The following is an 11,775-nucleotide window of genomic DNA, read 5'->3' on the forward strand; positions in this document are numbered from 1 at the left end:
TTTGGCGGTGGTTTGGATGCCCTGGCCAAGCCCTAGGCGATTCTTGCTTTTTGTTGGCCATGTTTGGCCAGCTGCAAGCTATCGGGAAGGACACAATGACCTATGGGGCAGCAACCTGGGGATAATGGTGTAGCAGTGATAGCGCCCAGACGCCCACGTCCAGACGCCCACGCTTGCACTCTGTCTCCCCCCACGCACCTGCATTCCGCACGCGCCGGCCCTACGCGGGGCGCACGCCGTCCAACCCGCCCTGACTGCACGTGGGGAGTCCCCACTCGCGCCCCTCTGCTTCTCACACGCATGCACGCGGCCAGCAGCTGCAGCATGTGACTACAGCAGGTGGCTACGCCAGCATCCAGAAAGAGGGGGAGGAGCAGCGAATGCCCAGCCGGCCGGTAGGAGGAGGAGACACCAAGGCGAACACGAGGCAGCAGAAAAAGCGAAGACAAAGATGCAACACATGATCTACTTTTGAAATATCTGGATGCAACACTTGCAACATACGTATAAAAGGCAGATGAAACACATGAAACATGCATCTGAACACTAGTTGCAACACCGGATCTACTTTTGAAACATACAGATGAAACACTTGCAACATACGTACGAAACAGTTGAAATGCTCGAAACATATGTATGAAACACTTGCAAAAAACAACTAAAAACACTTCATATGTGTGAAAACATATGCAACATCCAGATGAAACACTTACAAACATATGTCTGAAAAACAAGATGAAACATTTGGAACATACACTTGAAACATACGTGTATAGCCACTGCAACATGTGCTACATTTCGATCTACTTTTGCAACTTCAAGATGAAACACTTGAACCATCTAAATGAAACATCTGAAACACTTGAAACATACTCTTGCAACATGGGCTTTGCTTGGACGAATGGAGGCACGCCGGCGCGGAGGTCGACGACGGCGCATGGACCTCGCCGTGTGGCAGCGACACTGGCAACTCGCTGGTGGGCACATCGTCACATGAATCTCGTCCCCCTCATCTGCTTGTTGGAACATCCATCATGGAGGCTCATCGGCTCGGTGGAGGCGGTCGCAGTGAGCGGACCGACCGCGGCGAGGAGGCAATGCGGTGGAGGCGGGCAAGGCAGACCGGGGCCAATGGGAAATGCGGCGCAAAGGAGGCCACAGGGGGATGGAGTGCGGCGCAGCGGGGGCATGGCGCTGTGGGGGACTGGCGGCGGCAAGGCTGAATGGGGTGGGCAGATGGGCACAGCGACGCAGGGAGGAAACATCGCAGCGAGCATTGAGGTGCGCGGATGGGACGAGTGGATAGGGTCGCTGGGCGAGCAGTGCGTGCGGGAGTGAGCAGTGGGAGGCGTCCGTCCGTCCGGACGTCTTAATTGTATCATTATTCGAGAGGGGTGGGGCAGGGATGTGGTCGCGGATGGCTAGGACGAGGCCAACGGCTGCTTGTCGGATAGCGGCCGGCGAGGGAGAGGGTGTTGTGGTACCGGTCTGCTTTGAGTTTTAGGAAACTAAAAATTCGTAACTACAAGAGAAATGCAAAAAAAATGAGTTTACTACTTATTTTGTTCATTTGGTATAATTATTGGTTTAGCGATGTCTTATAAGCTTTTTTGTGATTTATAAGCAAAAGTATCTCATCGGAATCATTTACTTGTTTTTTCAAGAAGAAAAGGTATATATGCACACTACACTTGTTGTCGTCATCTTTTCTTACTAATTGTGCTTTTGTACAGCTAGAGCTGCAAATTAATCTCGCTCCTACTAGAGGCTAACTTCCAACTCTCGTTACATTCTTTAGAATCAGCCAAAGGAAAGGAGTCCTCAGTTTGGAGATATTTTTTTTGTTCCTGTGTTTCTGTTTTGCTCTATCCCTTTTTCACTTAGTTTACATTGAATCAAGTGGAGTCTGGATTCCTATGACCGAGTTTACCATAAAATTGGACGGAAAAACAACTACAAAGATCACAAGAAACCTAACTCAAGTGAATGGAGAGAGAACCCATTCTACATGTCAATATCATAGTATGCATACCATTATAAAATATTCCCAACATTTCAATTATAGAACGTTTTGATTTTTTTTAGATATATTACTTTTGCTATGTATATATAGATATAGTATATAACTAGACACATATCAAAAATGATATATGTAGAAAAAGTCAAAACGTCTTATAATTTGGAAGTACGTAATTTTCCGGGGTAGTGTTAATAAGACAGGAGATTTTCACTAAAATACGCAGTGCGTAGTTATCAATTAGCCTGCAGAGGTTTTATTAATTTTTCCTCTGCACTTGATGAGCGTTCTTACATTGCTGTTATCCAGCTCAATGCAAAAACGACCGTGGAAACTATTGATTCGGGTTTCCATTGAGCGGCTGCATGTCATCATGTTCATAATGCATGCATTGCTGTGTTGGTGCAAATGTGCAATCCTGGGTTACAATTTACAACCATTATTGTTTTTGTAGCTAATGCCTTTTAATCGTTTCCTGTTTTGATTCTCATTTGAGGAAGCATGTTTTTATTTCGTTCTAATCCTGCGTCCTAAAATTTGTCCGTCACCCGGAACTAGCTAGGTAGCAGCATGTCGTCATCGTCCCCGGTGCCGGCAAGGCCTGAGAATGTCGCCTCCGCCCCGGCCACGGCGAGCAACACATTCCACGTGCTTAACTCCGCCGGCGGCGCCGTCGGGGCGTATGTGCGGCCTCCCCATGCTGCCGCGTTGCGTTCTCCACAGGCGCGCCCCATCACCGGCTACGGCTACCCAGCCACCGGCGTTGTTGGCCCCGCAAACGCTGCCATGGTGGCTCGTGCTCCCGGTGGACAACTAGGGGCGCAGATGGAGATAGTGCAGCAGCTCATGCACTTAGCTGGATGGGGTAACCTCCCGTCACCGCCATCGCCATGGCTCCACAACTACGCCGCGTTCATGTCACCGCGAGGCCAGCCATTGCTGCTCTCCCCCTCCGCGAGGCCCCCCGGTCCTCCCATCCGAGCGCCGTCGTCGTCGTTCGCCTCCGGGGCGCCAGGAGCCAGTGGGAGCAGCGTTGCCGGCCGGGGTGCCGTCGTCGTCCACGGCAGTGCTGTTGCCGGCAGGTACGGCCCCAGTCCCGGAGGTGGCGGCGCAGGCCGCCGTAAACCACCAAACCTGAGGCCGCTTCAGATTACCGATGCCGCCACGATCGCCACCGGATCAGCCAGCAAGAAGAAGGCGCCGCCGGCAGCAACAGATGGCGCGGTGCAACGCCTGCCCCCTGTGCTCGCCATGCCGACCACGGTTGGAGGGGAGGTCGCCGCTGCGGCGAATGGCCGCGTCAGGAAGCGCGCGCCCAAGGACAAGGACAAGGACAAGGACAGCAGCAAGCCGAAGTCATCCAAGAAGCCCAGGCAGAGGGCCGCCAGCAAGCAGCGACAGAGAACGGCTGGAGACAACAACACGGTCGCCGCCGCCGACGCGAAAAACCTCGTCGTCGAGAACCAGCCGCCTGCTAGCAACGATCTTCAGATAGTCCCTGTTCTGCAGCCACCAACGCCAAGCAACAGAAGAAAGAGGAAGCAGAACGTCGCGGCCTCGCCGAGCAGCGGCGGCAGGTGCAACGTGGTCGCTAGGAGGAGCAGCGCGGTCGCGGCGACGACGGCGACGGCGAAGAAGCACACCATACTAACATGGCTGATCGACGCCGGCTTCCTATCCGACAGGGAGAAGGTGTTCTACGTGCCAATGGACGGCGGCGAGGGCAAGGTTGTCTCGGGCGCGGTCACCAGGACGGGCGTCCACTGCGGCTGCTGCGACGCCATCGTGCCGCTGCCGGCGTTCGAGGCCCACGCCGGCCGCGACCCCGGGCAGCAGCGGTCGTGGGAGAAACTCCTGCTCGTGTCCGGCAGCTCCCTCCTGAACCGCATGCAGGAGGCGTGGGAGAAGGAGCGGGTCAAGATCTTCCTGGTGCAGGAGAAGGCGAGGGCGGCGCTGGAGCAGGAGCAGGAGAAGAACGCGCAGGCCAAGAGGAGGCTCCTCGCGAAGCAGAAGAAGGGAGCCGTCGAAGGGGTCATCACGTCTCCTAGAATCAGAACGAAGCTGAGGTCCGGCGAGAAGGACTCCAGCGACGACGCCTGCGGCGTCTGCGCCGACGGCGGGGAGCTTCTCTGCTGCGACAGCTGCCCCTCCACCTTCCACCCGGCGTGCCTCGCCATGAAGGTATGCGACACAGCACCAAAGTTCCGAAATCTGAATCGATGTGCTCGCTCTGCTTGTCTGAATAAATCAATGCTGCCGTCTGATTTCACATTTCAGGTTCCAGAGGGCTCGTGGGCTTGTCACTACTTGCCGATGCGTGCTGTGCATGGCAAATGATGATCAAGGCCTGTCCACGTGCCAACATTGTACTCTGAAGTGTACACATCTCACTCACTGTCTCAATCGGTCTCTTGATTCTTTTTCCTTCTTCTTCTTGTGTTTCCTGAAAAGGAACTGATGGGGGTGAACTGAATGTCTCTGCAGATCATGAGATTTGCCGTCCATCCCTAAGCAATGGGCGCGGCATCGGCGCATACTGTAGCGAAACCTGCAAGAAGGTAAATACTTGCTGATTTCCATTTTATTTGGTTTTTTTTGCTAGCCGTGTCATATCTGTTCTACTTGCCAACCGTACTGAAGAGGAATCTCTTTGGATGTTTCAGGTGTCTGCTCAGTTAGCAGACACGATAGGCGTAACAAACCATAGTGAAGATGGTTTCTCATGGGCTCTACTGAAGATTCAGAAAGACGAGCCAGTCAGTTCACAGAACAGTCCTGATGTTCTTGAATGCAACGTGAAACTTGCAGTGGCGCTTGGCGTGCTGAATGAGTGCTTCAACCCAGTTAAGGATCGACGAACTAAGATCGATATGCTCCACCAAGCTGTCTACAGCCTCGGGTAATACGCTCAGTCAGATTGAAACATCTGCATTTGTACTGCTGCTATAATAATATAGGACCGGATCGACCCGGTTATAACACAGCAGCACTCTCTATAATTCTGTAATAATTTATAGAAAAGTTTTGTGCTCCAACAGATCAGAATTCAAACGGGTAAGCTACGAAGGATTCTACACCATGATTCTGGAGAAGGATGGAGAAATCATTTCAGCAGCCCTGCTGAGGTTTGGATTCATATTCTCTTTATGTTTGTACCCCTTAGTAGATCATTGCAAGATTTTTTTACTTATCTATGTTTACTTGGATTAACTTAGTGAAACCAGTTGTCCAACGGCATTACTGGCTCCACTTAGTTGCATTGTTAAGTTCTCCTTTGCCCTGGTGATCACATACAGTCAGCTATCAACCCTTGCATGAATGGCGGGGTGGGCCTAATTTGGCCCGATCCATATTCACGTGTAGGCCGAGGATATACATAGGAGTACATGTGTTCCTGGCCTAGTCGTCTTTGGTTTCCATTTTCCTATGGTTGTTGTGCTGTAAGCAAAGTCTGTAAAACTTCCTTCAGACAAAATATTTATGCTTCCGCGTCAACTCGAATGGTCAATTTGGAACACTAGACCAACTCGAAGTTGTTCTAGCATTATTCAAAGATATATCGGCCATGCCTGCAAAAGCTCAAGCTCGACTAGTGGCTTGCAAACAACAGGCACAAAGAACTTAATCCCAGGCTTCCAGGCATCATCTGAAAAGAATCCTACCTACGAAGCAATGACAGCCGTTTATGCCTAATTGTAATGGGTGGTGTCATGCTTGTGATTCGTGCATTGTTGAATGCTTGAAAGAGGCATAGTACAGAAGACGATTGTTTTTTTTTTTTTAAAAAAAAACGAAGTACGGAAGATGATTGTTGTGCATGCTTTAGTTTGCTTGTCTTTTTACAGGATCCATGGCACAAAGGTCGCGGAGATGCCGTTCGCAGGCACACTGCCAGCTTACCGGAAACAAGGAATGATGCGTCGGCTGGTGAACGCTGTCGAGCAGGTAGGTGCACGACACTACTGCCACCAACTCACTCGCTACTCTGTCCGTCAGTGATACAATCTCTGTGAGTGAACCAGGTGCTGGCGTCAGTGCAAGTGGAGAAGCTGGTGATACCGGCCATAAGCTGCTATGGTGGACACCTGGAAGAGGTCCTTCTCCTTCAGGCCTCTAGACCCCGAGTCGAGGGAGGAAACCAAGGGGCGGAGCCTGGTGGTGATCACCGGCACTACCCTGCTCCACAAGCCCGTGGCCGCCGCGCCGCCGTCTCCGTCGCCACACAAACAAACCGAAGCAGCAGCGGCGAAGAGTGGAGCAGAGCCATGGTGGTGGAAGTACACGTACAGGGCGCCGCCGCTGACGGACGACGAGCGGGCCTTCCTGGAGACGGACACGGGCACGGCGCCGCTCGGCTGCAGCTTCACCGACCTGGTCACCGGCAAGGTGTCGTCCCTGCACAAGGCGCTGTGCGCGGGGAACTCGTCGACGTCGGTGCCCTGCTGCTCCTCCGGGTCTCCCGCGGCAGGTCCTGGGAGCGGCGGCGTGCCGCGGCTGTCGTTCGTGCGGTGAGGCGAGCGCGACGGGTGCGTGCTTGCTGTGCCGACATTCGCTTCAGCTCTGGAAATTGGAGACGATGCACATATACTCCAGTATACTCTGCTATATATAACAGTGCTTAATTTAGACATGCATTGGCTATAACTGTGGTTAATTGGATTGCTTGTTCAGTTGTTCATGAGTTGCATTTGCTGCATGCGCGTGGGAATTGAAGGGCCGGGGTTGCTTTGTTCATCAGTTTGTTTGATTGTTGGTTCTTTTTACAAGCATGGAGATTAGCGCTGCTTGTGTTGCTCGATGACGAGAATATGAAATCAACGGCGTTTCACCTATTTTACACAAGCAGATTCTAAACGGAGCGGTGATTTACACGATGTCGAACATTTGGAAAGAAAAAAACAGAAGGATTTTTCAAAACACTACCATGGACGCAAGACAAGTGGCCTTCAAAACCAAAGAAGACATTAACCTTCGATCACGGGTCTTTAGCAGCATAACTTAGAGCACCCGCAGTGTGGAGGACCGGGGTCGGTCCTATACTGGGTCCCACCAATGACGTGACTTGTCCTGGTACCCGGCTCGTAACGTATCGAACCGGGAGCGTCAACGGCACGGTAGGAGAGAGAGGGAGCCAAGACGATTTCTTTTTTCCGTAGGAGCGGGTTCGATACGACGGACCCGGAGCTCCATCGAATCAGCCTCGCAATGTATCGACCCAGGTTCGATCGGTGCATTTATTGTATCGATCCACCTTCGAACCGCACACTGCTGATGCTCTTAGCCCCCCTCTGTTTTTCCCCTAAGGAGAGAGGAGATCATTCTTCTTCTTCTGTACCTCGGATGTGCCCTTTGGGGGTGTTTTAGGCCTTCGGGCTTTATGTATATAAATCTCTCTTTCCTTAATTGAGAAGCAGAGCTCCTGCTAAGTTTTCAAAAAAAAAAATCGATGCACATGCATGGATTACAAGGAGAGGCGTCATTTGTATATATTTTATAGAAAAAAAGACGTGATGACCTCAAAAGAGTGGACTCCTGCGTGCGTTTGCTTTGCTTTGCTTAGCCATATACAGAGTCGTGCTTTGTGCAACAAAGTTGAGATGCTTGAATGATTGGTGATCATTAAGAGAGGAGATGATGCTTGTATTGATTGGTGTCCATTAAGAGAAGAGACCGACATGCTCCCATTGTTACCGAATAAATCAGCTTCTAAAGTTGTTCTAAGGTAAAAAAATTTGGATTTTATAGAAAAAGGATTAATATTTATGACACAAAATTGGATATGGATGATACTACTCTTTCATATAAAATTGGTTAAATTTTCTAAAAAAATATGTTAGGACATGTGCCTTAATCCCATCACTGTTTTTTCCTCTTAGGGGCATGTGCACGTGCCTCCATGGCCAGCGCCATTGGATGGGTGTGCACCATCCCATACACATTCAGTGATGCTGGGATGGGAACATATGCCATCGAAGAGAAAATTTAACTTTACCTATGTGCACACTTATGTCTTGCTTGTTTGCATGCATGCAGGAGCACGGCCTCTACATTACAGCCCATGCTACTTCACCATAAACATGAAAATGATGTGTTGCCTTCTTTGAGGCTAGCCCCAACACGGTGGGTGAGGGCGTTTCTATAGCTTTAATTATGTTGCCAACTCAGCAGCTTGCTGATATGGCAACACATTTAATAAGGAGAGATAAGAAAAAATGTGTCCTTGCTGAGAAACGATTTCTGAGCGTTATCCAAAGAACGAAGAAACTAGCAGAATCATGTTGTGGCTAGGGTATCGTTTCCATCCGTGGGGCTCACCGCGTTTGTAGGCTTACCACTATGCTCATCGTTGGAGATCCTCGTGCACACAACGGTTGACCCCACCCCAACCGGATCTGGCTTGCCTCGGTTGTAGCCGCCATGGAAGTCAGTGAGGGAAGATGAGGGGGACAACCTAGATCTACAACCCTACATTTAGTAGGAGCGGGAGGCACCCACGCCGCACTCGTCGCTTGGCGGCACTCGGGCCACCCACCACCACCCACCCCTGGCGCCAAGGAGCAATGCTACCAGCTGACGGGAGAGGGGGGGGGGGAGTATGTAGCTTGCAGGTCATTTGCTAAATCGATATGGGGTCCACAAAAAGATGTTACACCCCTTTTGGAAGTCAATATTGTAGCCTAGAATTGGGAATTGGAATCAGGTTACCGCACAATGTTGTTGTTTGGATGTACATAGAATTGAGATTTGGCATCGGAGACCCATTTCCTTGGTATTGAACTATAACTGGAAAGGCCTTATCCCAATACAGAGCCTGACCCCTGGGTATTGAGTCAAATTGGACCTGGCACTCAGCACCACCGCAGTCGCCCATCTCCACCTGGGCGCGGAATCCCCACCACCAGCCAGCTCCACTAGTCCACTGCCACCCCCGTCCTCCGCCGTTAGCCACCTCCACTGCCGGAACCTTATGACTTGGTATTGTAGCCCAATTTCAATACTAGTATGGTTTGGCATTTGTACCCAATTCAATACCAGTGGTCCAATATCTACTTCCAAACAAGACCTTATGCAATGTGAAAGAACTGCCGCTGCCATGTCTTGAAATTGTGCATCGCTTCTTCTTATCCTCCTCTTTCCAGCACTGCTGCCTGCTGCTGGCGCCACGCCGGCGTGGCATGCTGGTCGTCCCCGCCTCTTGCCATGACAACCACGTCCGGATCTTGCCGAAGCCAGCACCGATAGAGATGGCCGGCACGATGCTCAGGATTGAGAAGGCCATCACGACAGCTCCTAGTCCATGTGTGCGATGAACAGGCAAATGGAATTGTCCAGGAACCTTGCTTGCTTTTTTATTAGCTTATAAATACGTCCTGGACTGCTGCATGGTCTCCTGATGCAACGCGTTAGTGGCCATTTATTAATTGCTTATGAGTGGCAGCGTTTGGAGAATGTAGTGGCTGTAATTGTTTGTGAGTAGCAACGTTAGAAGCATGTAGTGGCCGTTTATTAATTGCTGATGAGTGGAATCGTTTGTAGCTTCTAAGTGCGTGGCAACGTTTGGAGCAGTTTTTAATTAGTCTGTTCAAATACGCTGAGGAAGAGAAGAGGCGAAGTGGCCACCAGTACATCGATGATGAAGGCGAAGAGAAGCGGCCCAAGTGGCTTCATGAGATTGCAGAGAAATATGCTAGTGGAATTCTCCTATTTAGGTGTAGTAGATAAGTGCTCCATCCACTTAGACGAATTTGCACCCGAGACACAACATCATATATACGTGTATGTATGTGATGTGAATGTACACACACACGTTCGGAAGTGGGTCCAATGCCAAATGCATGGCCCGCACGGCAGGGAGCAGGAGTCATCTTGAGCGACCTGGTCACTCCAATACTCCATGAGGCATGCGTGAACCACTCAGCTCTCGAGTGAAGAAGAGGATTAAAGTGACCGGACCAGACCTGGCCTGTGTGTGTCTCTCAGTGTCTGTGAAAGCAAAAGGCTGCCCGGTCAACAAAGACTAGGTCTATTAACAAAGTGGAGTAATTAGCTACAGCCTACACGGCAATGCATGCTTGATTGCTATGCTCGACCAGTTAACTTTGCCCGATGGCAACTTTGGACGCAACTTTGGACGCAACTTTGACTTTTTATTATGGCAAGAAAATGCATGGCTTGTTTGATTGCTCGCCAGATAACCCATCATACCCTTGCCTGGCACGAGGAAGGGTGCAGTTTCGATTGTGAATTACTCCTAGGTGCTTGCCAGTGGCATAGCAGGAGCAAAAATAACTTGGTAGCCTAAAGACAAAAGATTACAGCTAACTGGCTCCTCTTGTGACTTTGTGAGCCTGATGGTAAAATAAAAAATAGCTGCATGCTACTGCATGGCAGCATGCGTAGCTAATGGCGTCATCTGATCTAATTCTAATGTAACAAGGCACAGCGACAAACAAGAAGGGCGACGTCAGTGGGTCAGTTGGATCGGAACGGCGTACGCGGTGGCTCCGTTGTTGCCACCGTCGCCCGCACGCGGCGGCGACGTCGGCGGCGTGTAGAACGGCGTCTCCGTCTCCTCCCCGTCGCCGGCCGCGCCCGCGCCCGCGGCCGGCGTCCTCGTCCTCGTCCTCCTCGTCGTGCTCCTCGTAGATGGTGTAGAGCGCCCGCGACACGGGGCCGCCGAACCACCGCTCCCGCCACGCCGCCACCTCCTCCTCCTCCAGCACCGCCGCCGTGGACGGCGGCGTCGACGGCGACGTCGGCGCGTGGCCGTCCGCCGCCACGCGAGCGCGGCGGCGGCGGCTCGAGCAGAAGCAGCAGGAGGAGGGCGAGGTGGTGGTGGTGCTGGCGCCAGCCCTTGGTGTTGGTGACGGTGGGCCGGGGCATCGAGAGCGGCAGCTCGGGCGCCGCGGGCCGCTTGATGATGCTGCTCCCCCGGCGGCGGCGGTCTCGGCAGAGGGCGAGGAGGAGGACGAGCGCGGCGGCCGCGGCGCCGGCGACGAGGAGGGCGAGCGCGGCGACCTCGAGTCGTCTCATCGACTGTGGACTGGAGTGGAGTAGGGAGGGGCGAGCGGGCAGGGCTGTGGCTGTGGCTTGCCGTTGCCGTTTCGCTGGGATGCGAAGATGGAGTGGAGTGGACTCGTTCGTTCACCCCACCGCAACGGAACGGAATCTCCTCCTCCTAACTAAACGCAGAGAGCACGAGACGGAAGAGAGAGAGAGAGAGAGAGAGAGAGAGAGAGAGTTTTCCGTTGCGCTATGCTAGCTTTTCGGTTTGTTTTGGACTTTGGAAATTGGAATTGGAGGGAGGGAGATGGCCAACCAAACCCAATGCAAAGCGCCTCAAAGACAAGGCCCAGCCCCCAGCCCCCAGGGGGCTTTATTAGGCAGGCTTTAGCTTTGGCACCCCAGTGCAGTGTGTGCAAATGTGCAGCACCAGCACTGCACTGCGTTACTTTGCTTTCAGCTGCTCTTGATTCCTGCTTTGCTTTTATTATATTTTAGAACAAAGGAAGGAACAGAGAGAGAGAGAGAGAGGGAAGGCATGTGCTAGAAAGCAGCACTAAAATTATCTGATCCGCAGAGAGACAACTACTGATGATTGTCTTTTCTCTATTAAATAAAGAAACAAAATCCCAAAACGAAAGGTAGAAAGCAATACTCTCCTAGAATTATCCCTTTCAGAGGCTTCAGAAGTTGTCACTAAAGAACATATAAGAGCAACTTCAAGAGATCGTGTAAAATAAGAGTCTAAAATTCAT

The 11,775-nt window shown here is 51.6% G+C and overlaps 1 pseudogene; it reads left to right on the forward strand.

Moving 5' to 3' along the window:
• Positions 1 to 2,803: 2,803 nt before the first annotated feature.
• LOC136454096 (increased DNA methylation 1-like) lies at positions 2,804 to 6,555 on the forward strand (annotated as a pseudogene).
• The last annotated feature ends 5,220 nt before the right edge of the window (positions 6,556 to 11,775 follow it).

Source organism: Miscanthus floridulus, chromosome 5 (assembly GCF_019320115.1).
Source record: "Miscanthus floridulus cultivar M001 chromosome 5, ASM1932011v1, whole genome shotgun sequence".
In the NCBI taxonomy this organism is placed as follows: Eukaryota; Viridiplantae; Streptophyta; class Magnoliopsida; order Poales; family Poaceae; genus Miscanthus; species Miscanthus floridulus.